This window comes from Echinops telfairi, unplaced genomic scaffold (assembly GCF_000313985.2).
Source record: "Echinops telfairi isolate 266 unplaced genomic scaffold, ASM31398v2 ScPeMD7_6;HRSCAF=24_0, whole genome shotgun sequence".
Taxonomy (NCBI): Eukaryota; Metazoa; Chordata; class Mammalia; order Afrosoricida; family Tenrecidae; genus Echinops; species Echinops telfairi.
In genome coordinates, this window is record NW_022103902.1 from 22,478,275 (window position 1) to 22,503,411 (window position 25,137).

The 25,137-nt window shown below is 40.2% G+C and overlaps 1 protein-coding gene and 1 pseudogene across 10 annotated transcripts in view; both read left to right on the forward strand.

The window, feature by feature from the left end:
• The window catches only part of ROBO2 (roundabout guidance receptor 2), a 1,556,064-nt gene that overhangs the window by 235,038 nt on the left and 1,295,889 nt on the right, over nt 1-25,137 (forward strand). The gene's annotated exons all lie outside the window — the stretch shown is intronic.
• On the forward strand, nt 24,116-24,964 carry LOC101638073 (annotated as a pseudogene).

Below are 25,137 nucleotides of genomic sequence, written 5' to 3' on the forward strand. Positions count from 1 at the left end.
AAATGTATCAGTGTCTCTTATCCCATGTTAAAATGTATCAGTGTCTCCTATCCCATGTTAAAATGTATCAGTGTCTCCTATCCCATGTTAAAATGCATCAGTGCTCTCTTACACACTTCCTTTCTTCTTCTACATTCTCAACCATTTCTGGTAAAATGAATGTCCACAGAATCATAAATTTATAGAACCTTGTAACTAGAAGAGACCAGACATGCTATTCAATTCCTTCATTTTAGAGATGGAATCAAGACAATTTTCTGTAATTTGTCAGGTATTGTGACCCCAAAATATTATTATGAGAAACACAAATGTTGGAAAGAGAGGTTTCTGGGGAAAATGAGATTCTGAAATGCTCTGAAAGCGCCTGTAGGTAATTGACCAACAAACCCAGTGCTGAATCTCAAGTCCAGCTCAGATTTTCTCTTGTCTTTCGAAGAGAATGTTGTTATAAAAGAATCATTGGGTTTTTTTTTTTTGTTGTTTGCTTAAAGTTTTTTCCCCCCACAGTGAAAGAAACTAAGATGAGAAACGTATTATACATAATCTAGTTTTATTCATATCATATGCCAACTTTTGACTAGGTAATATTAGAAAGAAAAGTAGTTTTAGGTACAAAAATGATAAACAGATAGGTATATATTATGTATATTATAAATGTACTATCTCAATTTCTAAAATATATATGTTATTTAAAATTCATGTAGTAATATTGGCCAGTTCATAGTTTACCGCTACTGATGGGAATGAATTCAATAATGATTATATGATTTTCTACCTGTGTGAACAAGAATATATGAAGAATTCATGTTCCTATAACATAGCCCACAAAGACCTTCTTTTATATCCTATTTCGTTGAGTAGCTGGGTCTTAAAAGTTCTGACAGAACTATTAAAATACTCAAGACTATGGCCCTTAGATAGCCTTTAAGCCTGGAACTGAACTCAGCACAATGATAGACAAGCCTATAAAGCAAACAAGACCACCAGGGAGGTACACACTCAGAATAATCAATCATATGAGATCTAAAAGACATTCTTTTCCAGAGGTAAGGCTCAGAAGGCAGGAAGGAGCAAGAAAGGATGAATAAAAACAGTGAGCACAATAAGGAAAGAGGAAGGGTGCTGTCTATTGTGGGGATTGGCATCAATGTCATAAATCAAATAAACATGGATTCTTGAATGGAAAGCCCATTTCCTCTGTAAATGTACATCCAAATAACAAGAACAAGGGGGTTTTGTTCCTTTTAATAATGCATTTCTCAATTGAGGGAATTTTACATACTTCTTACAATAGAATTGTCCATTTAGGGAAAAGGAAATATTAGTAGTAATTAAGGAGAAGAAGGAAGAATGAGGACATACCAATCTGTTAAGAATGTACTATTGCCCAGGGACTGAACCAGTGGCCTTTCTGTGGGGGGAGGTCATCCTCCCTGAAGACAGTCACCAGACCAAAGGGTGGGCCTGCTCCCTGCTGCTGCGGACAATGAGCTAAAGCTTGGGACCATTAGCTTGGTTGCTGTGGGTGGGGTTTACACCCTACTGGTAATGGTTCCTATGGATACCCAGGGAACAGGTCAAAGTTAAGCTGCCATCCTAAATCTAGGATCCGCCCATCTTGCCACATTTATATCCCCAATCCCTCCTCTTCCTATTGCGTGTATGTCCCTAGACCACCCCCTCATTGCTGTATAACCTATAGTGCAACCCCTTCCTGTGACATATGTCTTTACCTGTCATTAGTGGGCTGGCATGTCCCCAAAAGGTATATAGGTGTGAGTCAGCAATAGAGACTCTCTCTCTGGCCTCTCTCCCTTGTTCCCTTGCCCTCCTTCCCTTCCCCCTCTCTCCACATGGACCAACAAGTTGGGCTGAGGTGAGCAATGCTACCATGTAATGTGTCTAACTGCATTATTGTAATATCTCTCATGCTCTCGATGACTTTAATATAATATGTATAATATAATATAATGTAATTGTATGGTTGATATATATATCAACCATAAAATTGTGCATTACTGTACCCGTGACTAGCAGTGGGGGCTGCCCTCCCCCATCTTATAAATTAATACTACACCTTTCCTCAGCTATCCATGTTATTTTATCCACATTTTATCTTACAAATGAAAAATATCCAGGCCTTAGAGAAGTGAAATAATTTCCCTTGGATCAAGCAAGACACGTAGAATATAGATTTACCCCCAAGTTTAATTGGTGGCAAAGGAGAAATGGTAAAAGTAAGTACTTGTCAGCCCTGACTTTTACATATCCCTATGTTAACTTGTTACCATTACACAACTCATTGTGGTAGCTGAGTGAAATTCCTAATTTTTAGATGGGGAGAGAGGAAAACTCACTGCCATTGAGTCAACTCTAACTCATAATGACCCTACTAGACAGGGTAGAACTGCCCATAAGGGTTTTCAAGATCATAACTCTTTAAGGGAACACAAAGCCTCATCTTTCTGTTGGGGAGCAGCTGGTAGTTTTGAACTGCTGACCTGAAACTTAGCAGCCCAACTTGTAAAGCGTATATAATTGTAGTGATCCCTCCAGAATATAAATCTGGTGGCCCAGCTCTACTCTGTACTCAAAATCACTTATCTTCCTGGGTCCCCAAAATGGATACACTTTACCCTTCATTATGGCCATCACTTTTGAGACACAAAAGCATAAATGATCAGATATATTTGTAAAATGTAGATCCAAGAGTTAAAGGCTAATGCTTCAGTGGTTTTATACAATTTTACATATATCGTCTTCTCCTGCCACTAAAAATAGCATATGTTAGTGCTTAAAATGAGCGATAGTAGCAGAAGACAGATAGGGGAGAGCACGTTCACATTTCGCATAGCATTTTAGATGAAAATAATTTGTGAAGTTATCCTTTCTTTAAAGTTAATGACTGTCAGTTGGGAAAGTCTTGGAGTTTGTCTTCTCGATCATTCTATTTATCTGAATCATCTGTATCATTCATTGAGAATTCTTTGTTCCTACATTTAGCAAGAAGAAGAGGAAGAGAGAGAGACATCGAATATGGTTTACAGAAAACTAAAATTACTTAATTGTAGGTTAAATAATATAGTCCTATATCGTTCACATATTAATATTATTTCATAGATTAATACCCATATATTAATAGCCTCCTATATAAGATACTAGAAATAATAGTGGTATGAGAAAATCAAAGTTTATTTTTCATTCACATAAATCGGTTTTGGAGGAAAGCAGTCCACAAGAGGGTTAGCAGTGCCACCAAACCATCTCGAACCCAGGTCATTGTTATATTTGTGCTCCAAGATCTCCACTTGAAGGGATTCAAGATGCCTATGTTCCAGAAAGTAAATAGGAAGAACAAGAGGGCTGTCTCTTCCAGGAAGCTTCCCCACAAAGTTAACCCCAAATATTCTCTTTCCACACACTATTGGTCAGAATTTAGCCATGTGGCTACACTAACTTGCATGGTAAGTAGGTCCACTGTGAATTTTAAAGATTATATTCTCTTATAGAGATGTAACAAACTGAATCTTCTGATGCATATTTTTAAACAAGCTCTTATGCATATTGCTGAACAAGAATTAATTACAAGGTCAAGCTAGTCCTTAGCCATAGAGGTCAAAAATCAATAAGTGCTGATTATGCTCTCAAAAACATACAGTACTCTGAAGGGATCAAAAAATATCTTAAATTTGATGAAAGGCTTATCCTGCTTTGAAAAATGTACAATTTGATTAAGGGCAATTTATATTTGACATTTAAACTCAGCATATCTGCACAATGTTGACAGGTGTGAGTGAATTGAAGATACACAAAAAGATAGTGACATTTTGTATGCTACAGTTGAACATAGATGAGTTTGAAAATCTTTCACAGAGGAGATGGCATTTGGTCTAAACTCAGACTACAGTATTTAGGAGTTCAGTGGGTGAAAAACATGGAAAGAAATCTAGCAAGGCAAAGTAAGTGTTCAAACACATTTTACATATACATTTACATTCAACATATAATGATAATGTAATTTTTAGAGTTTTGGCATAAGTCTATGAGGGGGTACCCCCAAAACTGATGCTCATTTGTTTGTTTTTTATGTGAGAGGGATCCTGCATTTGGAGTTCACTGCACCAGGTTAGACTGTTAATCATGCTTTCTATTTAGAGGCTCTGATATGATTGTGTAACAGTGTGTGACCAAAAAAGGCTTGATTTGTGGCAGATGGGGGACTGGTTTTGACACCATGCCATTGCACCTGCTCACACACCCATGTCAGTGTGCCCATTTGGGGCCAAAAAACAAACAAAAACAGCCTGTCTCTCTTGCCCCACGCACCTTACTCACTTGACCTCACTCCCTGAGACACTTTTGATTCCGCGAATGAAGAGAGACATGAAAGGGCAGCAATCTGATGACGTGGAAGAGGTGAGGGAGAAACGAGCGAGGGGCTGTCAACCATCCAAACAGATGAGTTGAAAACTTTCCAAGAATGGAATCGCAGATTTGACAAATGTCTTAAATATTAAGTGTGGTGGAGAGTTCTTTGAAGGTGATAAGGTTATTTTGTCAAAAAAATACTTCAATATATTGCTTTGAAAAAAATTCATTTTGGTGGGGGGGGTTACCCCCTCGTATAGCCAGAGTCCAACGATCTGAATGAGAGAATATCAAGATATAACGTATCACTAAGTCTGGTCCACCATCATTTCCTGAAATGTTGTTTTATTAGAGCTGAACACCCATTTGTTTATATACAGCCTGTGGCTGGCTTCCTGCTACAGCAATAGAGTTGTGTCCTTGCAACAGAGAGAGAGAGGTAGGCCCTCAGAACAATCAATGACCTCCAAAATGTTAAATATGTATTAGTTGACCCTTCATGAAGTATGCATACTAGAACTTGATCTAAATTAAAGAAATTGCAACTACATAAATTATCACTGGATGATTTCAGGAAGGAATTAAAATGTAGTATGCCAAGCATTCCCAAATTCCTTAGAAGCAGCCAAACGAACCATATTGGAAGACTGAAGGGAGATTGAGACCCTAAAGCAGTGGTTCTCAACCTTCCTAATGCTGTGACCCTGAAAAACAGTTCTTCATGTTGCGGTGACCCCACAACCATAAAATTATTTTCATTGGTACTTCGTAACTGTCATGTTGGTACTGTTATGAATCAGACAACCCCTGTGAAAGGGTCGTTTGACCCCCAAAGGGCTTGTGACCCAGGTTGAGACCGCAGCTCTAGGGTATGCATTGCCAGGAGGGCACTGGAATCCCTCAGAATCATCAGTGTCTGCCCTGTGGACGGAGCACTGCCCCAGAGCACTTAAAAGCTACCCATCTTGACAGAAGCATCCTGCCACATCTTTCTCCCACAAAACCACTGGTGGAGAAGAACCCCCAACTTTCTGATTAGCAATCAAGTCTTAACTATTGCATCCCCACGAGGCGGCCATATGAAAGTGACAAATCTAGATTTTATTTTTCTCATTTTTTCCACCAGAGAATTTTCATATTAAGACATTAAAAAAAAAGAAGGACTCGGCTCCCCACTTTGGAAAAGCCAGGGACCACCTTATGCAGAGCTTTAAAGCATTTTAAAATACCGAAAGCATAAACAAAGGAAGCCGAACATTGTCACTTATCCTGCGGGAAGATGGGCCCCCAGGTCTGAGAACACTCAAAATATATGCTTGTATATAATTTAAATGTAAACATTATATTTCCAAAATGGAATACTATTTTCTGTTCTGACTGCTAGTTTTAAGAATATAGAAGGGAGCCCTGTGTTCCTGTGTAGCTCTACCTGCCCTAAAGCTGCTGTGTTTAGACCACTGATAACCCAAAGGAGAGGGGAACACGTGTGTCTGTCTTGCGATGTGTATATTGATGCGAGGCTCACCAAAGGTGTTCTGAGTCTATCTCCAAAAAACAACAATTCCACAGCAACTGGCAATAATCGGTTGTGGTTAGGTGCCCCTGAGTCTGCTCTGAACCAGCAACCCTCTATCTACACAGTGAAGCACTGCCATCCCCATTGTATGTTTGTGCCCGTTGTAGATGCATGGTTTCCATCAGTCCTGTAGAGAATAGTCCTCTTTTTCCCTGACCCTCTACACACTATGATGTCTCTTTCCAGGGGTTGCCCTGGCAATTAGCATGTCTGAAGTGCTTGAGTATCTAAACATGATCTAAGGAATATTGAAGGCGTTGTTTCTTCTGAAATAGATTGTTCCGGCCATCAGTGGCATATTCCAGAGTCTCCATCAGCACCACAATTCAGAAGCATCGGTCCTTTTCCCGTCTTCCTTATGAATCCTCCAACTGTCACGTGTACAGGAGGCAATTGAAAATACCATGACTTGGGTCAAGAGACGCTTAGTTTTCAAAGGGACATCTTGGCTTTTTAATACTTTAAAGGAATCATTTCCAGCAAAAGTCCTGTAAACCAAACAAGAACAAAAAAATCTTCTGTATTACAGATTGCTAATCACCACATCGAATTTTAAACTAGTAAAGTTTAAGAGAAAAAATATCCCATTGTTAGCTTTAGATCTGAGCGTCTTCGTCTCTGATACAGAGTGGTTCTAAGGTTCCGTGGAATCCATTCCAGCTCACACAAACATGTGAGACAGAGCAGAGTGGCCCCCGAGGGGTTTTTTGCTATTGTTTTTATGCCAAATTTTTCTCCTATGGAATCACTGAGTAAGTTCAAATAGCCAAGCTCTGAATTATTTGCCACAAGTCTCTGTTTGATTAGGTGAACCCTTACTATTTTCTGAAAAACATTGGATTATTTGGTTTTTCTTAACAAGATCACCTAAAGGTGCCTTCTAGGTTCCCCTCTCTAGCATATCAAGAAGCAGTTCAATGATGGCTCCCCAAAAGTCTTAGTCAAGCCTGCACCTCGTCTCTTCCCAGAGCCATTACCGTAGTGACGAATGACACAATCGTTGCCAACTGTTGGAGATACAGAGAAAGCACCCGATTGGGGAGAGGTGCTGGGGGAAGCTGTGCTGTCGAAACAGGCCTGCTGTTGGGTACATTCCAAAACATAGTGGATCTAGACACACAGTAGGCTGCCCATCGGGTTTCCAAGACTACACATCTTTAAAGCAACAGATTACCGAATCGTTCTCCATTCAAACCACTGACCTGTTTGGAGAATTTTCAAAGGTCTACAGAAAAGCACAGGAGGCCTGATGGGGTCGTGGTGACTGGGTGGGCTGCTAACCATGAGGTTGGCATGCCCAGACCAACTGCTCTACAGGAAGAAAGACGGGCTTTCTATTCCCACAAAGGGTTCCAGTCTGGGAGACTGAGGGCTGGTTAGACCCTGACCTACAGGTGGCTGAGTCACCTTGACTCTAGGCTGTGAGTTAGGCTTTAGAGATTCACAGACAAGCACCCTGCAAGACCCAGCACCAAAGGCAATCAGTGAGGTGGCTCAGACGCCTAAGAACTCCATGGGACAGGAAGAGAATTACTCCAGGGCATTTCCATGAGGATAAATCTTTACAGGAGCGGCTGATTGCTAACTCCTGATCTGGAGGGAAACCATGTCACCAGGGATCAGCGCATCCAACATCTTGAAGAGGCAGTTGTTTAAAAGGTGGTTTCCTCACCCCCACCTATATTTTTGTCTTCATCACGTTTGTTCAAATAGTTAAGGACTGACTCAGACAAATGCTTAGCAGATCAAAGACACTCAGCATCGCCTCTGAATTCTGACTCGCCCAAAGTCACGTTTTGGACTGTCTGTTCTTTGCCAAGGCTGCAATGTGTCCGCATGGACTCAAGGATAATCCCACAGAGCAGGGGAGGGCTTGGAAAGGAGGAGGGGCGGAAACAGAAAGAGAAGGTGGGAGTGAAACGTGTGATGGTAAGTTGAGAGGATTGCAAGCAGCGAGATGAAGCAAAATTTGTATGAATTATTGAACGTAAAACTGATGATTTGCTCTGTAAAACTTCACTCCATTCACAACAAAAACTTTAAAAGGAGGTGGGGACTTCACACTGGCTTTTGGTTTGTTATTTGCAGAATAAGAAACTATCGATTTGTGAGTCAGTTCATTATATAATTTACTTTTACCTTGTTTGCATGTGCATCTGCATGTGATGCAATGATGGTTGCTTTGACTGAAGGGATCACATGGTTATTGATAAAACAAAACAGAACAGAACTTGATTTTCTTTCTCTTTTATTTACTTTATTATCTGAATTAAGGAAAATGGGCTCGTCTTTTTCATAACACAAAGCTCTAAGAAAGTCATTCAGCATTGCAAATTTGCTAGAGGGGGGAAAAAGTCTTCCCTCTGCATTGAGTATGTTTATGGACCCTTCCTCACCCTCCAACATTTGGTGTATGCCCAGGGAATGCAAAATCATTTCAGTCTTGGCCCAAGTACAGCGTACCATAATTAGAGGCGTAAATCTATTCTCTCCAACTCATTGTGTGTATCAAGAGCCAAATGGTATTTTCATTGTAATTACCCAATGTATGGGGATTATTCACACCACTGGTGATTGTAGAACTCCAACTGTTGGCCCATGTGTCTGTCTATCCCTTTCTGCCTCTTTTTACCTCCCCAATAAGATTTATCTGATCACAAAGGGAAATAAAGCGAGGATTTACAGAATATATAAAATGCACGATATAGAAATTCTTTTGGAAAGTCTAATGTATAGTTTTGAAATAAAATCATGTAAACTTTTCTTTTATTGTTCATGTAGACAGTTGTAAATCCCTGGAGAACAAGCAAATGCTTTCAAGCACATTGCTAAGGATTCCACCCAATAAAGGATTTCAGGAACAGATATCCACTTTTTTCCTTCAATGTGTGGCTGACCAGTTTGAACTGTTGCCTTTGTGGTCAGTAATCGAGCACAAAACACAACATCAGTAGTTTACATCAGCAGTGTAAACCCACCAGCCACTCCCTGGAGAAAGAGAGAGCCTTCTGCTCAGGTGGACTTATAGTCCCAGCTTCCCTAAAACAATGCCATGGCAGCGGGTTAGTGTTTCCAAGTGCATGAATGACAAGCAAAATGTCAACAACCCCAAAATAAACTACTGATTTGGGCAAACAATTCACCTGAGTGATAAACTAAGACAGAAGTACACTCTGTCTCAATTTTGTGAAGGCAACTCATTTGCCTGTCTGCCTGTATCATATTTTCAGTAGCCTACATAAAACTCTAACCTAATCCACTATAAAGTAAAACCAGATAGTACCTCTCTCTTGCCCTGAAACTCTATCACCTCTTCTTATCATGATAAAACTGGACTACAGATGAAGATTAGAGGTCATCTCCCCATTACGTTCCTCTCTAAATGATAGAAGTAAATCTATGGAAGCCCATTTTAGATCGTTTGCCTCCCTCCTTAGTTTATTGTATGAGATGTACCCCCACAAAGAAAATGGAATTGAGCTGGATGGAGCAGAGTGGGGCTTTTGTAGTTTGCATTTTTCCCAATGGGCAAGCATCAAGCAACTCACTCTGAGTTAGTGCACCCAGTGGCATAGCCTGGGAAGGTTCTCTCTCTCTGGTCACAGTGAATTTGTTCATAAAAGCAGTTTCACTGGAACATCATTTGTTTGTTTGTTTGTTTGTCTGTTTTTTTGATGGCTGATTTAAGAGAATAGCATGTGGCTGTGAAATTTTGTTGTTTCCTGCTCTGGGAAAATGAAAATGCCATAGAAACGGTTGTGATGTTGAACACACAACAGCTTACAAGGACAGTGCTATGGGAAAACCTCAAGTGTACAAGTGGTTTTCTCATTTCAAAAAGGTGAAATGTCAATTGATGACAAGCCTTGTTCTTGATGTCCTTCAGCTTCTTGAATGCATGAAAATGTCCACTCGTGCAGTTGGAGTTCATTCCACCAGATCAGACCAGGAGTCCTCAAACTTTTTGAACAGGGGGCCAGTTCACTGTCCCTCAGACCTGTTGGAGGGACAGAGTATAGTTTTTTTAAAAAAAACTATGAACAAATTCCTAGGCACGCTGCACATATCTTATTTTGAAGTAAAAAACAAAATGGGGCAAAAACACCCGGTGGGCGGAATAAATGTCCTCAATGGGCCACCTGTGACCCCCGGGCTGTAGTTGGAGGACGCCTGGATCAGACTGTTAATACAGCTATATATTTAGAGGTTCTGAAAAGATTGTGTCATAGTGTGCAACAAAAAAAGGCTTGCTTTGTGGTATGTGGGGAACTGGTTTTGCCACCACCACAATGCACCTGTTCACACAGCCATCTCGGTGTACCAGTTTTTGACACAAACAGCATTCCCCTCTTGCCCCATGCATCTTATACTCACCTGACCTCACTCTGTGCGTCTCCATATTGTTTCTCCAAATGAAGAGAGACTTGAAAAGACAGCTATTCAATGGTGTAGAAGAAGTGAAGAAAAAAACAAGGGAGGTGTTGTAAGCCACCCAAACAGATGATGTCGAAAAATGTTTCCAAGAATGGAATTGCAGATTTGACAAATGTATTAAGAGTACTTTGAAAGTGATAAGGTTGTTTTGTAAAAAAAAAAGAAATACCTAGTTTTCAAAAAATATTCTTTTTTGGGGGGGAGGGTGCCAACTTGTATGTAATTATCTATTTTCATATATAACAAAATTATTGATAAAAATTCACTTTACCTGTGATGGTCTTGATATTTCTAGGGCTTAGATGTCTTTGAATTTGAAGCAAGTCTTGAGCAATGCTCCCTTAAGGAGGTTCACCCCTGAGGACTCTAAATCCACTAATCTTGACAGGATACTGAAAGATAGTGAGTCACCAACTCTACCATCGAGACACTGGTGGTTTAGTGCCAGACTTCTAGCATTCCATGTGGGAAATTCAGTTCTATCCCAAGCCAATTCACAGTTACCTTTTGTCTGCCACTGAAGTCTTCCATGTTGCTTATATAATGATCAGCTTTCAGTAACTCTTTCAGAGAAAGAAGAACTAGGAAGAAAGACTATGTGATACACTTTCAGTAATCAGCCAATGAAAACTCTGTGGTTCACAAAGCTTCATCAGTCAGTTTTATGTCTGCTGCCTGTTTTATACCTTTCTAAAGAATGAAGAGACTCAATGGTTAATTCTTTTGTTTCTAGGAAGAATTTATTTTTTAAGACTAATAATTTTTATAGAACAGTACCTGGTTGGCTCCACTGGTTACCCTCTTGACAACTAGTCTAAAGATTGTCTATTTGAATAAACCCAGAGGTACTTTGAAAGGCAGCCCATTTATGTTAGGGTGTGCTCGCTAGAGAATTAAAACCAGTGAAACTTAGAGAAATCTTTACAGGAAGATTTACAGAAAGTCTTTTCCTTCTCCTGAGGAATGACTGGTGGGTTTGAGCCATCACCAAAGCTCCTTTGTGTGTATAGAGATTTAAGACATATTTATCTCAAGAAAATGACGCATACTATTGCAACGATTAGCCAGTTGTAAGTAAACGGGCCAAATGTGAGGCTGGAGGCTTCTGCTGACTCATGTAGCTCAGGGGCTAATGAACCCCAGATCGGCAGGTCAGACCCTCCAGGATTGGCAGACAACTGGCAGGCTACTAGCTCAAATCTAAAGAACAAAAGGTCAGATGCAGAATCCAGACCCAGCAATGAACAAACAAGATTTGCCAACGAGTTCACCTGTATTAGAAACAGACTACCTGGAGGGATGCCCCTCTTTATTGATTAGTTGACCATCTTAGAGGTGATTACATTATCTCAGATATCATCATAGAACTTTATGACTTCTCAATCACCAAATCACTGGGAATCTTGCACAACCAAGTTAATACATCATTTTAATTGTCACACCTGTGGAGAGGTACTACTCTGCCCAGGGGGCAGGCCATATGTCAGAGTTGACTCAAAAACAGCTAACGATTAAAAGGCAAACAAACAAACAAACAAACAAACAAACAAAAAAGCAATTGCTTTTAAAACAAAATCCAGGCCTTTTAACACCTTTCTAGTTCAATCTCCAATTTGATATCTCTTTCCCCAACCTCTGTTAATTGAACACTCCTGAATTTTCTACCTTTTGATTTTGTTTCTTCTGAGAATATTCTCCAACTTACTGACTCCTTTATGGTAGACTTGAAAAGACCGAGAGCTAGAGAAATTCTGTGGCTGACCCAAGGTCATATAGAGTTAATATCCACAAGTTTCCATCTCCTTCGTATCCCCTTTGATTTGGTATTCCTTCTCTGTAGCACTCCCATGGCCATTTCCTTCCACACGCCAACATATCCCCCACCTTTCCACCTCCCCTCCCATTCTCTCTCGGTGCTTTTTTAAAGTTAATTTTATTTGCTAGTGATGGGGAAAATGTTTCTATCAAGTAACCATGTAATAGAGGGATAAATAACCTTAGTGAGTATTGCTGGCTGTGCTAAATAGAAAATGATGCAGTTTTCAGTAAAGAGGCTGCAAATACACAAGATGGATGATTACAATGATGACATTTAGAATTGGGAGAAAAGCTCGTGGCAAGAGAAGTACAATCAAAGCAAAAGGTTTTTACTGGGAAAATTCCTTTTGTCCTGAAATATAGAAGCCTCCTCATACATACACTTTATTGAGAAATCAGTCCTCAGGAATATATCCCTAGAGTGAGTAGTCATGTCCAGGCTTAAAGTGCTAATATTAGACTTTACCTAATTTGGAAAAAAATAAGCAAGACAAAAAAATATGTTCAGACCATGATCATAAAGAAGGGTTACAGACTCTCTAGATTTGTGCATGACTCTTTGTGTTTTGTTTGAACTGATAGCAGGAGAGGACAAGGATCTACATACATAAGAAAAATAGTATGTGCAAAACTTTCCTTATTTAGGAATGTACCAATAGGGAGGGTCCTGATAAAATCATTGCTCATGGGGGAACACAGGTTCAATGACATGAACTCATCTTAATGCTGTCAAAACGGTGCTGCCAGAATGATAGCAAAACCCACGCAGGTGTTTGATATGTGGTCTAGGCGTCACTTGAAACTAGATATATTGTCAACATTGAAAGTCTGTTGCAGATAATAAGTGCTTTAAGACAAATGACAATTTTTAACTACGTAGACATTAACCATAACTGTTTGTGTTTAACCTCCTAATGCCTATAATTTAGAGATCAGAGAATACTTTTCAGCAGCTTCATCTGACCAGCACTGTCTTTGCTAAGAACAAGTGGGTGTCTCTTCTCATCACATCAAACTAGTTTACTTGCTTTATGATCCGTTAAAGTAATGTGTGCATTGAAAACTGTAGGTTGTCACCCAATTGTTTTAATTGTTTATGTGAGGCCATTTGCCACAGTTTTAAAGTGGCAGCACTTTGAAATGTGCCAGGGTTTTCAGTAAGTATTTGCTTGAGTCTATGATTTTTAACAAATTAGTAAAATCAAGCACATCAGTAACTTGCTTTCTACTAACCCTGTTCAATTCATCTAGAGAACCATGCAATTCAATCAGTAACTCGGAAAGCAAGAGAACTTGAAGGAACTATGAGACACCCCGCAAAAAAACATATTAAGGGCAACAAAATATTTTTTTAAATTATACCCAAGAATAGCACATAGAAGACATTCAAAAAATAGGTGAAAGATGTGGGAAAAGAGAGATGTTAAGAGGTAGAAAAATACTTGAAATGACCATTGCAGAGAGACATGTAATATTTCAATACATGATATTTGAAGAATGATCTGGGTGGATTTATTTTTCAAATATATATTGTAAGTCTTTTATAAAACACGTTTAAAGAAACCTTTCATATTAGAAATGTGTGTCTGACAATTTAATGAACGAGCTCTTTAAAAGCGGGATGGATACCTTCTGCTTACAGGCAAGCCAGCCAGGGTTGTTTTGAGTAAAGACACATTTTCCGTTTGTGCAATTCATCTTTTTTCCTTTCTTTTTGAACTGAAAATGAAAAAAAAAACACCTTACCTTCACAATCCCTCTTTTCTGAGTTGCAGACAATGCTTTCTAAATGAATGTGGGCAAATTGTACAGTTCTATTAAAAATGCACTCAAAAGGGGGGTGCTTCATTTTGCTTATCTCGCCCAGACAGACTGTAATTAGAATTAGCCAGGGTTTTACTTAATTTTTCAGGAGTTCTTGTGTACAGCCTTCATATCTTTAGGATAATTAACATTGGATCACTCCCATTAGTGTTTTTAAGCACTTAAATTGGGCCATAATGGCCACAGCTGAAGTTGCCATTAAAGGGCAATTGCTATTTATTATGCTCATAAAATAGACACTTTACCACAGGGAAAAAATATATATATAGTAGAGCCCCATTTAGGAAGCAAGAACAGGCAATGCCATTAGTTATGGCACCCCTGGGCTGGGAAGGCTGTCTCAAATTGATCCTATACTTACTTCATTCAGTAGGCAACTGGGAAATCTAAAACCAGACCAATCATTGTCCCCCAACTTTTTTTTCTTAAACAAAGTCTGGATTCGTGGTGTTTCCTTATAGATTGATTAAATGTCCATGTTGGAACAAAGTTACACTATGATAGACCCTAGTGCGCTCATTTTGTGGATGAGAAAGCTGAGACAGGAGGAGGTCACATGGCTACCTCTAGGTCAGAAAAACATGAATGGAACTAGGGTTAAAAGCCAGACCACGGAATTTCAGTTGTCATGCACATTTTATGAGATCATGCTGATTTAATTTAACATTCAGATTTCTTTTCTTGCATCCCCAGGAAATGAATGACACCTTTTTATTGCATTTAGCTTCATTGACTAGCTTGGTCAATTGAGTTTATGTACAAGGGACTACCTGATGCTGGAGTCAAGCATAGGATTTAGGCAGTAGAAAATGTTTGTTTTCCTGGTTGCTGATTAGACATAGGTTTGCTTCATTTTATTGGTTATGATTCCTTTTATTGGAGGCGACAGAGTTATCTTTGTGGTCTTTGGTCTTATTCTTTAGAAAGAACATAGCCCTAGCACATTTTAGTTTTTCTACTAATTATATTACATGTGTACTTTATTTCTTCCTCTAACTAGAGGTTAATTTTCTTTCCCAACCCAGGTTAGAATATGTATTTAGTTCAGTTGAATTGTTGGGCCTCCACACACACCATTTATAGGAGTAAACAATTATCACTGGAATGAGAATAATGTAGTGGTCTTGCATGATTAATGTCCTTCATAAATTCTTGATGACATTGAATTGAAAGATGATGTGATGAATGTACAATGAGACGTGAACAGACTGTGTCACCTTTTGATGCGTTTCTGAGGAGACAGACCTTAGGATGAGTGATTTCGCCATGCTTCCCCATTGCCCTTGAGTAGTAAAGCCTCGTAGGAACCCTGGGGGACCCAGGAGAAGCCTTCCACTGGCGATCCAAAGCTGTAGATCTTGGGAGAAGTAGTTTGCCACATCTCCTCTCATCTCTAGGGGAGCAACTGAGTGCTTTACCTACAGAGTCAGCAGAGTCTCGCTCCAAAGGTGAGAGGGATATACAAACTATCAAATGTATTCCTTGTCAACCGAAATGTAAGAGTGTGTCCTTAGAACACGGTAGAAAATTTGAGAAAATATTATTTTATGGGGGGGGGGTGTCCTAATAACTTTCCAATTCATGTATGCGCAGGGCTATAATTTTCCCCTTCATCTCAAGACTTTGGAAAACTTAACAGCAAAATTTGTCATTTGAATTTTAATTATAGTATATATTGAGGAACACATTGGGGATGGTACAGATGGGAAAGCCATATTCCAGATAATCCTAACTAAAGGCAGATTTTTATAAATTATAAATGTATCTTTTCTTAAGTAGAACCAGTAAATAGATTATAAACTTTATCATGATAAAGAGAATCAACAATGTCAAATATCTTAGAGATCATGCTACTCAATATTTAATTGTCGATGAGACAAGTGAAATTTAAAAAGAACAACATGGAGTGTTTTAAGGTGTTGTTATCCATTATCAGCACATTAGGAATATTATCTGGTTGTACATAATTCCACTTCATTTTACAGAGTTCCAGGTGTATATTTTTGGGTTTCACCTGAACACTCAAATAAGACCTTCTTCATATGACCGATTGGCCCATTCCTTAAGTCATCATACACTTTTTGAATGTCCACTGCATGCCAGACAGGATTCTAGGCATGGGGAGAAAGGAGTAAACACACGAGATGAAGATACTGTTTCTTGATATTTACATCTGAAGTAAGAGGATTGTACTCTCTTAAAGAGTACAATCTATTAAGAAGTAAAATGTATAGCATACCATGTGCTGATAAGTCCTATGAAAAAGAAAAACAGAAAGAGGAATAGATAGATAGATTGTGGTTTAAATCAGATGGTCAGAAATACTCCCTAGAAGGGAGGAGACGTCTCCGTTTTTCTTCTTAGGCCTTCTGAAGTCTTTGTTGTTAGTAGAAACAAGTGCCTGGACAAGGCATTGTGTTTAGGGAAGTCGAGGGTGAATACAGAGGAGGAAGAGCATCGAGGATTTTGATTGACAAAGTGAGCCGCAATGATGGGCAAACAAGGCAGCAGCGATGAGGATGGCGCAGGACTGAGCAGTGTTTCGTTCTCTTGTACATGGAATTGCTATGAGTTAGAACCACCTTGGAAGTATGGCCACTGCAAAGATTGGCTGTCTCAGAAAATTGAAGCAGTAGTGTTATATACATTCTGTAAGTCAGAAGAGATTCAGCGACAGGGTGTTTTGTTATTGGATAACCAAGTGGAAATGTTCTGTGTTCAGGAGACATCTTCTGCCTGCATATAAAGATTTGGTAGTGATGGTATGATTCACAAATATTCATATACAGATATATAGATAGATAGATAGAGAGACAAACTAGGACACTTATGAATATATATACATATATATTCATAAGGAAGGAATATAGCAGCTCATTAGTCCACACAGCAGTACAGAGGGTTCAGTTCAAGGCATTTTCTTGGAATAGTTAATATACTGAAAGTCCTTCAACTCACAAGTGACTGTTGGTGCAAGGTCAAGGAAGTACACAGTAGAATCTTCCCTCAAGCAAGACAGCATGGTGGGGCAACAACAGTCAGTAGTGTAAGAGTTGAGCAAAGTAGCGCCTGATGGGATCTCCTCAAACAAGGCAGTTAGACAGGATCCACCAGACACCAGCCACATGGTGAGCCTCAAGCTCTAGCAACAGGATCCATGGGTTGGCTCAGCCCACAGGAAGTTCAGCACATGGTTGAGACAAAGAAGGATCTCAAGCGCCAGGGAGGAAGAGCGATGGGATTCTGGCTTCGAAAAGTATTTACCGTGGTTGACCTCCAATCAAGCTGTGACCTGATTAAATGCTGCCCAACAATTCTTATGGAGGCCTGGATGGCACAATAAGCCTAACTATCACAAGTACTTTGGCAGGATCCTCCATGATGAGAACTAACGCAAAGCAATCAACACCGTGATGGGATATAATGTCACATAAGCAAGTCTGTGAACAGCTCTCAGTTGTGGTGGAGTGTGGTCCCCCTGATCACGTCACCGCCTTGAAACAATTGGAAGAAGGACTCTTCGAGGAAGTGAAAGGAGAATCATATCATATCTGCTGGATTTGGAGCCAACATCGAGTTCTTTGACCTCCTGTCATATGCCCACTGATCCCAGGAGCTGTCTGTGGATTGTCAACATCGTATACATTTGATTTTGCGTTCACCAGACTGTGGCTTCCGGGTGTCAGTAGAATCTTCCAACTTCACATCTGACCCACAGACTTGAACCAGACTAGATTGACCCTTTTCTACAACTGTGTGAGCCAATTCTTGATATTTTTTTTTCTGTATGAACGTACATATAAGTGTCACTGTTTGTCCTTCTCTCGAGAACCCAGCGAAACGCACCAAGGGCACTTCAATTTATGGAAATCAGTGAAGTGAGACACTGCCACTTTGGAAATTTGTGATTTGACAGTCTGAAAGGCAATGACAAGATCAGATTAAGTGTGGTATCCTGAAAATTGATTATGTTAGGTTTGGATTCTAAAAGCACACAAATAGTAGTTTTGGCAGAAGCATTGTATAGAGGGAAGGTAAATCACTGGTTAAATTTATTACAATCTACTGCCATTCTCCCAAGATCTTTCTGGTTTTTGAACAAGCCAAATAGGCAAGTTAAATGGGGATATGGCAGGAATCCGCACCTCTGGACCCTCCAAGTCTTTGAGGAGAGCACGGATGCCTGCAATCCATGCAGGTATGCAGCATTGCTTTGGTTTTACTATTTCCCTAGGAGTAGGCAGTTGTAATGGCTTCTGCTTGGCTTTTCCTACCCAAATAGCCCTTATTCCACATTTCAATAATTCAATATGGGGTTCTGCCACTTTCTAAACATGTCTATTTCAACAATACATTCTGGAACTGGAGGAATTACCACAGGGCAGATGCAAAAATGCACTGGACCCACAGTGAGCTTAGATTTTGTCAATAATTTGACCCCTATATGGTCATCTCTGACTGCTGGGCTGCCAAAATTTTTGGTATCCTAGAATTAATGTCAACTTAGAGAAGATGTCCAGTAATGCCCCCCAAGTCTAATTATTTACTTTCTCCCCAAAGAACTGTCACTGTTGTGAGAGATGACATGTCTCTTTGGAGAAGGCTGGGCAAATGACTTTCAGTATAAACATTTAGTATTGTAGTGGGGTTCTTCTCAAAGGGCCCACTGTTACCCTTCACCCCCTTTCTTCAAGGGCTTGTGGGTCTGTAAATTTGCATAAATTTGAGGATTGATTAAGGGATCATGATGCTCTATTCTGGTGAGTTAGGCATTCTGTTCACCATATCTAGAATTCTACTTTAGAGACAAAGCATTTAGTAGCATCTCATCTATTCCACTTCTAAGGCCACCTTGCCAAAATAGTCAACCTCATACTTTGATTGAAGTCAGGATATTCTAATAACTAACTTGGCTGTGCTAACCATGATGATAACCAGACCACCTTGTCTCTGTCTATTAGGAGCTGCCACTTGGCCCCTACACCCATGAGGTCCAATCAGTCCCATTATAGGCAAGTGTTTAAATTGAACTAAGGCAGTTCCCACTGTCAAGGCTAGCTGATACAAAGTAACAAGGGCAGGGGTCTCCAGAGATGCTGGGCATCACTTTGCCAATTTGTTTCTTACTGTTTGGGTAAACGCTATGTCCCAGAGGTACTCTATCTTTGGATCTGTAGGTTTATACTGATAAACCTGCTCTAACATTCCAAGTTCCCTAAGCCTTGGGGTGCCTTTTTGTACGTTATCTCAAGGTTGGTCTGGTACTTCCAATTGACTCTGTGCAGGCCATCTCACAGCCTGTGCTTTAGTGAACCAGCCAGAGCCTTGCCTAAATTCTGGTGCTGAGACATTGACAGAGAGTGGTCCCCATCAGTAATCTCAGACTGATCCAATAGTATGTTCCTTGCATCACTATCCCACACCCTTAGTAACCATCTTTGCACCTATTTTCAAGGTTTTGGTCTGTCCATATTACCAAATTCTAGTGGTCTGTTAGGAGTATAGAGCACCTGCTTCTGGAGGACCAACTGGGCTTCAACTTTAGGGACTCACTGTGATTTAAATCTAGTTCTGGATCTGGAAGCATTCATGGGTGGTAAGTGTGTATCTTTAAAAGCATCTGCCTGGGGCAATGCTCCAGATACAGCCCAGGTGCCACACCCACATGCACAGTGAGGCTCATCTCAAGTGGGTGATGCTTGGATAATGGTTTTCCTGAGAGTGGATTAATCTTCAGATAGGAAGGGTGGTGCTGGTGAATGGAGTGTCTCAATGGAATCTAGGAGCTTAATGTCCCTATTTTGGAGGAGAACAGCTCACATATGAGGGGGTACACCAGAAAACCCAAATTTTTTTCAAAGTTATGTATTTAATGTTTTTTTTACAAAACAGCCATATCATCTTCAACGTATTCTCTATTACACTTAATGCATTTGTCAAATTTGTGTTTCCATTTTTAGAAACATTTTAAAACTCATCTGTTTGGATGGCTGATAGCACCTCCTTGGTTTTTTTTCTCCACTTCTTATATGTCATTAAATTGCTGACCTTCATGTCCCTCTTCAATCACGGAAATGAAAAGTAGTTGCACTAAGCGAGCTCAGGTGAGTAAGGTGTACAGTGCATTGTCATTTGTGGTGGCAAATCCAGTGCCTGTCTTCCACAAATCAGGCCTTTTTTGTCACACACTGTTAGGCAGTCTTTTGAGAACTTCTAAATAGAAAGCTTGATTAACAGTCTGACCTGGAGGAAAGAATTCAAAATGCACTATAATGCATGTCTGTCCATTTGGGAAGTTGATAGACATCCAGAACGAGGTTTATCATCAAGGGACATTTAACCTTTTATTTTGAAATGAGAAAACCACTTGTACACTTAAGTTTTTCCCATAGCACTATCCTTGTAAGCTGTTTTCAACATCACAACAGTTTCTGCGGTATTTTTCCCCCACAGGAAACAAAATTTCGTAGCTGCATGCTTTCTCTTAAATCGGCCATCACAATTACTGAGGTTGGAGCAATATTGCTTTTATTTAAAAAATTCACTGTGACCAGAGAGAACCTTCCCAAGCAGTGCCTGCCACTGGATGTACTCACTCAGAGCAAGTTGCTCAATGCTCGCCTAACAGTTGAAATGCATTCTATGAAAACTCTGTCCAACATAGCTTTATTCCAGTTTTTTGGGAGGTACCCCCTCATTTTCCTCCATCCCAAGTTTAAGGTCCCCTTTCTTTCCAGTCAATGCCCTCACGCAAAGGCTGAGTTATCACTGCTTTTAGATCTAATCAGATTTGAGAACCGATTTATAAAATTCATCATTATAATTATTTTTTTTGAGAGCTACCTCCAGTACCAAATGTTTTAGGCTGGGTTTTCTAAGGAACCACATTCAGTGATGGCTGTATGTGTATATGTATGTGTATAGAAAGAGGTCTATATCAAGAAATAGCTCACAAAGTTACAGGAGTGGGTAAGTCAGTCTGTTTCATATCTATGGGTCAGATGTAAACCATAGCCTTCTCCTGACACCAGTAGCTGCAGGGACTGGTGAACAGGACACAGGAACATGATGCAGGAAGATCACAGACTGGTGGCTGCAGAGCTGAATGAATCCAAATTTGGCAGTCCTCCAATGACTACTTGAATTAACAAATCCAGCAAAGTGAGCTAGCTTCTGTACATGAGCAAGCTATACTACACCACCTCAAGAATGATGCCCCCCTTAATTGTATGAAAACCATGACCAGATTAAGGATGGGTACTCTACACTATTTCCCCCCAAAAATGCATGGCTACTTTACAGAAAATTCCATCACGAAGTTGACCACGCTATATAGTAGATCATATACTTGCCCACCCAAGTTATCATAAGGCTTAGCTATCCTGCCAAGTGAAGAAGGTATTTCACAGCAGAGAGTGTGATCAACAGAGTTACCTATTCCCAATCTATTTCAGAAGTGAGGTGAGGGTTAACTATTAGCAACTTCAACTAGAACCTTCTTGGAAATTTTGACAAGAGTAATATTTAAAGGTTGATCCTCCAGAACAAAGTAGAATTGCCCTATAGGATGTTCAAGGTTTTAAAACACGATGGAACCAGACTTCTGGATCTTTCTCCTTTGGAGTTCCCAGTGGGTTTGAAGCATGGGCGTTTTAGGGAGCATGTGAGTGCTGCAACAACCACCAGCAGAGCACCTCTGTTTAGAGTGGAATGGGGACAGACATCTGCTTGCAGTGGGTTTAGAAGAGGGTCAGGTTATGGACAGCTTTTCTGAAGGAAAGAAGGCCATTCCTCTGGGCCAGGATGGACAGATACAGGGTCTCCCCAGCCAAGCTGGAAGTCCTCATTTTGGCTGCTTGCAGCTGTGGCGGAGAGACATGATGATGTGCATCAAAATATTATTTTCCAAAATGTATCCTTCTAAAATAAAACCAATGAAGTGCTATTTGCTGAGTTACCAATGAAGCTTACACTGAGAAAGATCTGCAGGTGTGAGGTATCGTTAAATGAAAATGAGGTGCTTTTTGTGGTTCCACAATATGTGTGAATAACATGGTAATGATATCCTATGCAATAACCTTCATTATTTTTATTATCTATAGTGAAAAACATTTTATTTTATATAACTAAAACCTGCCAATCAAACCATCATTTATACTAATGGAAGGAGATGCAAACTTGATCATGATTTTCAAGGTACCAATGCTAATCTATAGCTTTATCTTCATTCCATTAACTCATTTACTCAAAAGTCTGTTCCTCATCCTCGTCTTCTTCCATTCTCTGTGACCCTCATGGCAAAAGATAAATCTAATGAAACAGCAGGGTAGAATGAGGTATTTTATTCCCATAGCTTTTAGATGGTTGCTATCATCCACTGGTGATGATCCTGGTCCATAATACCTACACTGGCCTGTAGGAGCTTCTCACTTTGTTCCTTTCTTTAACGATCTCAGGTTAGTCCCCTTCTGACTGGACTCCTCTCAGCTGCTCCTCCATGGCAGGCAGTCAATTGTCTAGATCTCCTCCTTGCTACATTTGTGCTGCCCTAAAATGGGAAAGCCTTTCAGGATGAACAGTGCTGGCCTCAATCTCTACTTACAGAGGCTCCTCATGCCTATGGCACGTGCAGATTATAGGGTAGTACCCGTGAGCATTGATGATCATCTCACATTGATACAGGATTATCTACAAGGTGGTTTAATCCTATCACTCCTAATAGAAATCAACTGAGGCCAAACCTGATTTTGGACCCTCTGCCTTGAGAGCTACATGGTTAAAGTTGTTTGTCAACTTGGTTGGACCAACAGTCTCAGGTGGTTTAACAGTTGTGATGTAATTTAATAGTTGCTTAATGATATAAACATGCTTCCTTTTGTGACTGCTATAATGTAATGATGTCTGCAATATGACCTCATACAATGTGGGCATCTCCATGATGAGATTTGTAATGAATCGCCAATTCATTAAGAGGGAGATTTTTTCATTGATACCACATGCGACCAGTACAGTTGGACTCTAACAATCCTCCCTGACTTCCCAGTGCTCTCTGCATCCTGGCTCAGGCTTCCCATCATCGGACTTTGGTTCTTGAGATTAATTATTTGCTTTATTTGTTTATGCTTCTTCCTTTATATTATTTCAAACACGTAATTATTCTATAAATTAGGTAGCTAGATTCATCAGTGATCACAAGTTGTTGCATCAAGCATCTAAAGAAGTGTAGCAAGAATTTTTGTGTTATTGGCTGAAAAATAAAACCTTTTTGAACCTGGATTTTCCTACCTCAAATGAGCTCCTTTCTTTTTAGTAATAAGCATTAAATTTACCTTTTATTGAATGCACATTAAGTGATCAGAATATATGAACTATTTTATCACCAGTATGATACTTAATAACTACTACAAAGTCATTAACAGAATAATATTTATTTTATAGGTGAGGAAGCTGAGGATTAGCAAAGTGCTTTATCCAAGATCACTTGTCTCATAGTGGTCTGAGAAGGAGTTAAGCCCATTACTCACAGACACCAGCAGCTCTTGGTATTGTTTCCTTTAGTCACATTCAGCCATCCTTCTACTCAACGTGGTTTCTCTCTCTGAGTGTTCCTATCCCGGGGGACTTTCCTTCTCTCAACTAAGTCTTATAGTTAGAATAAACAATAAACCTTTAACCCTTGAGTCAACTCCCATACATAGAAACCCTAAAGGATAGAGTAGAATGGCCCACGAGTTTCCAAGTCTTTACTCTGCACGGACGCAGGCTGCCGCATCCTTCCCATCTGGAATGCCTGTGAGGTTCACACTGCTGACCTTTTGCTTAAGCAGGCACTTATTCACTGTGCCACTAAGGCTTCTTTGTTCCCAAATGGTGTGCGTTTACTCATATAGATATGCATGTATATACATATATGTAGATATTTGTCCTTACCTGGCTTCTCAATTAGGTGCACCCAAACAATCACAAAATACAACACCATGGGTCTCCTTCCCTTCGCCCTCCTGCCACTGCAGCTGCAGCCCGGCTTCGCGCGAGTGGAGTGGCAACTGCCCTGGGGGATCACGAGAACACTCCTCCCTGAGCTGCGCGCAGCCAATGTGCATTCCTCCATCATATGCCAACCTTGGCAAAGCTGCCAGAGATATTTTCAACGAAGGATTTGGTTTGGGGTTGGTGGAACTGGATGTGAAAACAAAGTCTTGCGGTGGTGTGGAATTCTCAACATCTGGTTCATTGAACACAGACACCGGTAAAGTTGCTGGAACTTTAGAGACCAAATATAAATGGTGTGAGTATGGTCCGACTGTCACAGAAAAATGGAACACTGATAACACTCTGGGGACAGACATCACAATTGAAGACCGGATTCGCCAAGGTTTAAAGTTGACTTGTGATACTACCTTCTCACCAAACACAGGAAAGAAAAGTGGTAAAGTCAAGTCTTCCTACAAGAGGGAGTGTGTAAACCTTGGCTGTGATGTTGACTTTGATTTTGCCTCACCTGCAATCCACGGTTCAGCTGCCTTTGGCTATGAGGGCTGTCTTGCTGGTTATCAAATGACCTTGACAGTGCCAAGTCAAAGCTGACAAGGAATAACTTTGCAGTGGGCTACAGACTGGGGACTTCCAGCTACACACCAATGTCAATGATGGGACAGAATTTGGAGGATCAATTAATCAAAAAGTCTGTGAAGATCTTGACACGTCAGTAAACTTGGCTTGGACATCAGGTACCAACTGTACTTGTTTTGGCATTGCTGCTAAATATCAGTTGGATCCCAGAGCTTCCATTTCTGCAAAAGTCAACAGCTCTAGTTTAAGTGGAGTGGCTGTACTCAGACTCTGAGGCCCGGTGTGGCACTTCCACTGGTGGCCGGGAAGAGCATTCATGCTGGAGCCCACAAACGTGGGCTCGCCCTGGAGTTGGAAGTTTCATCCAGCTGAAGAGACCTCTGGGAATGGGTATCAGAAGATTTGGCCTTAATCTATTTCCATTGTGACCAGCTGGCTTCCCCCCACGTCACCCCACCCAAAGGTGATCAAAAATCAAAAGATTATTTAAAAGCTGTATTTTAAATATTTAGAGTTACTTGTTAGCTGGTTTCTAGTTCAATTGG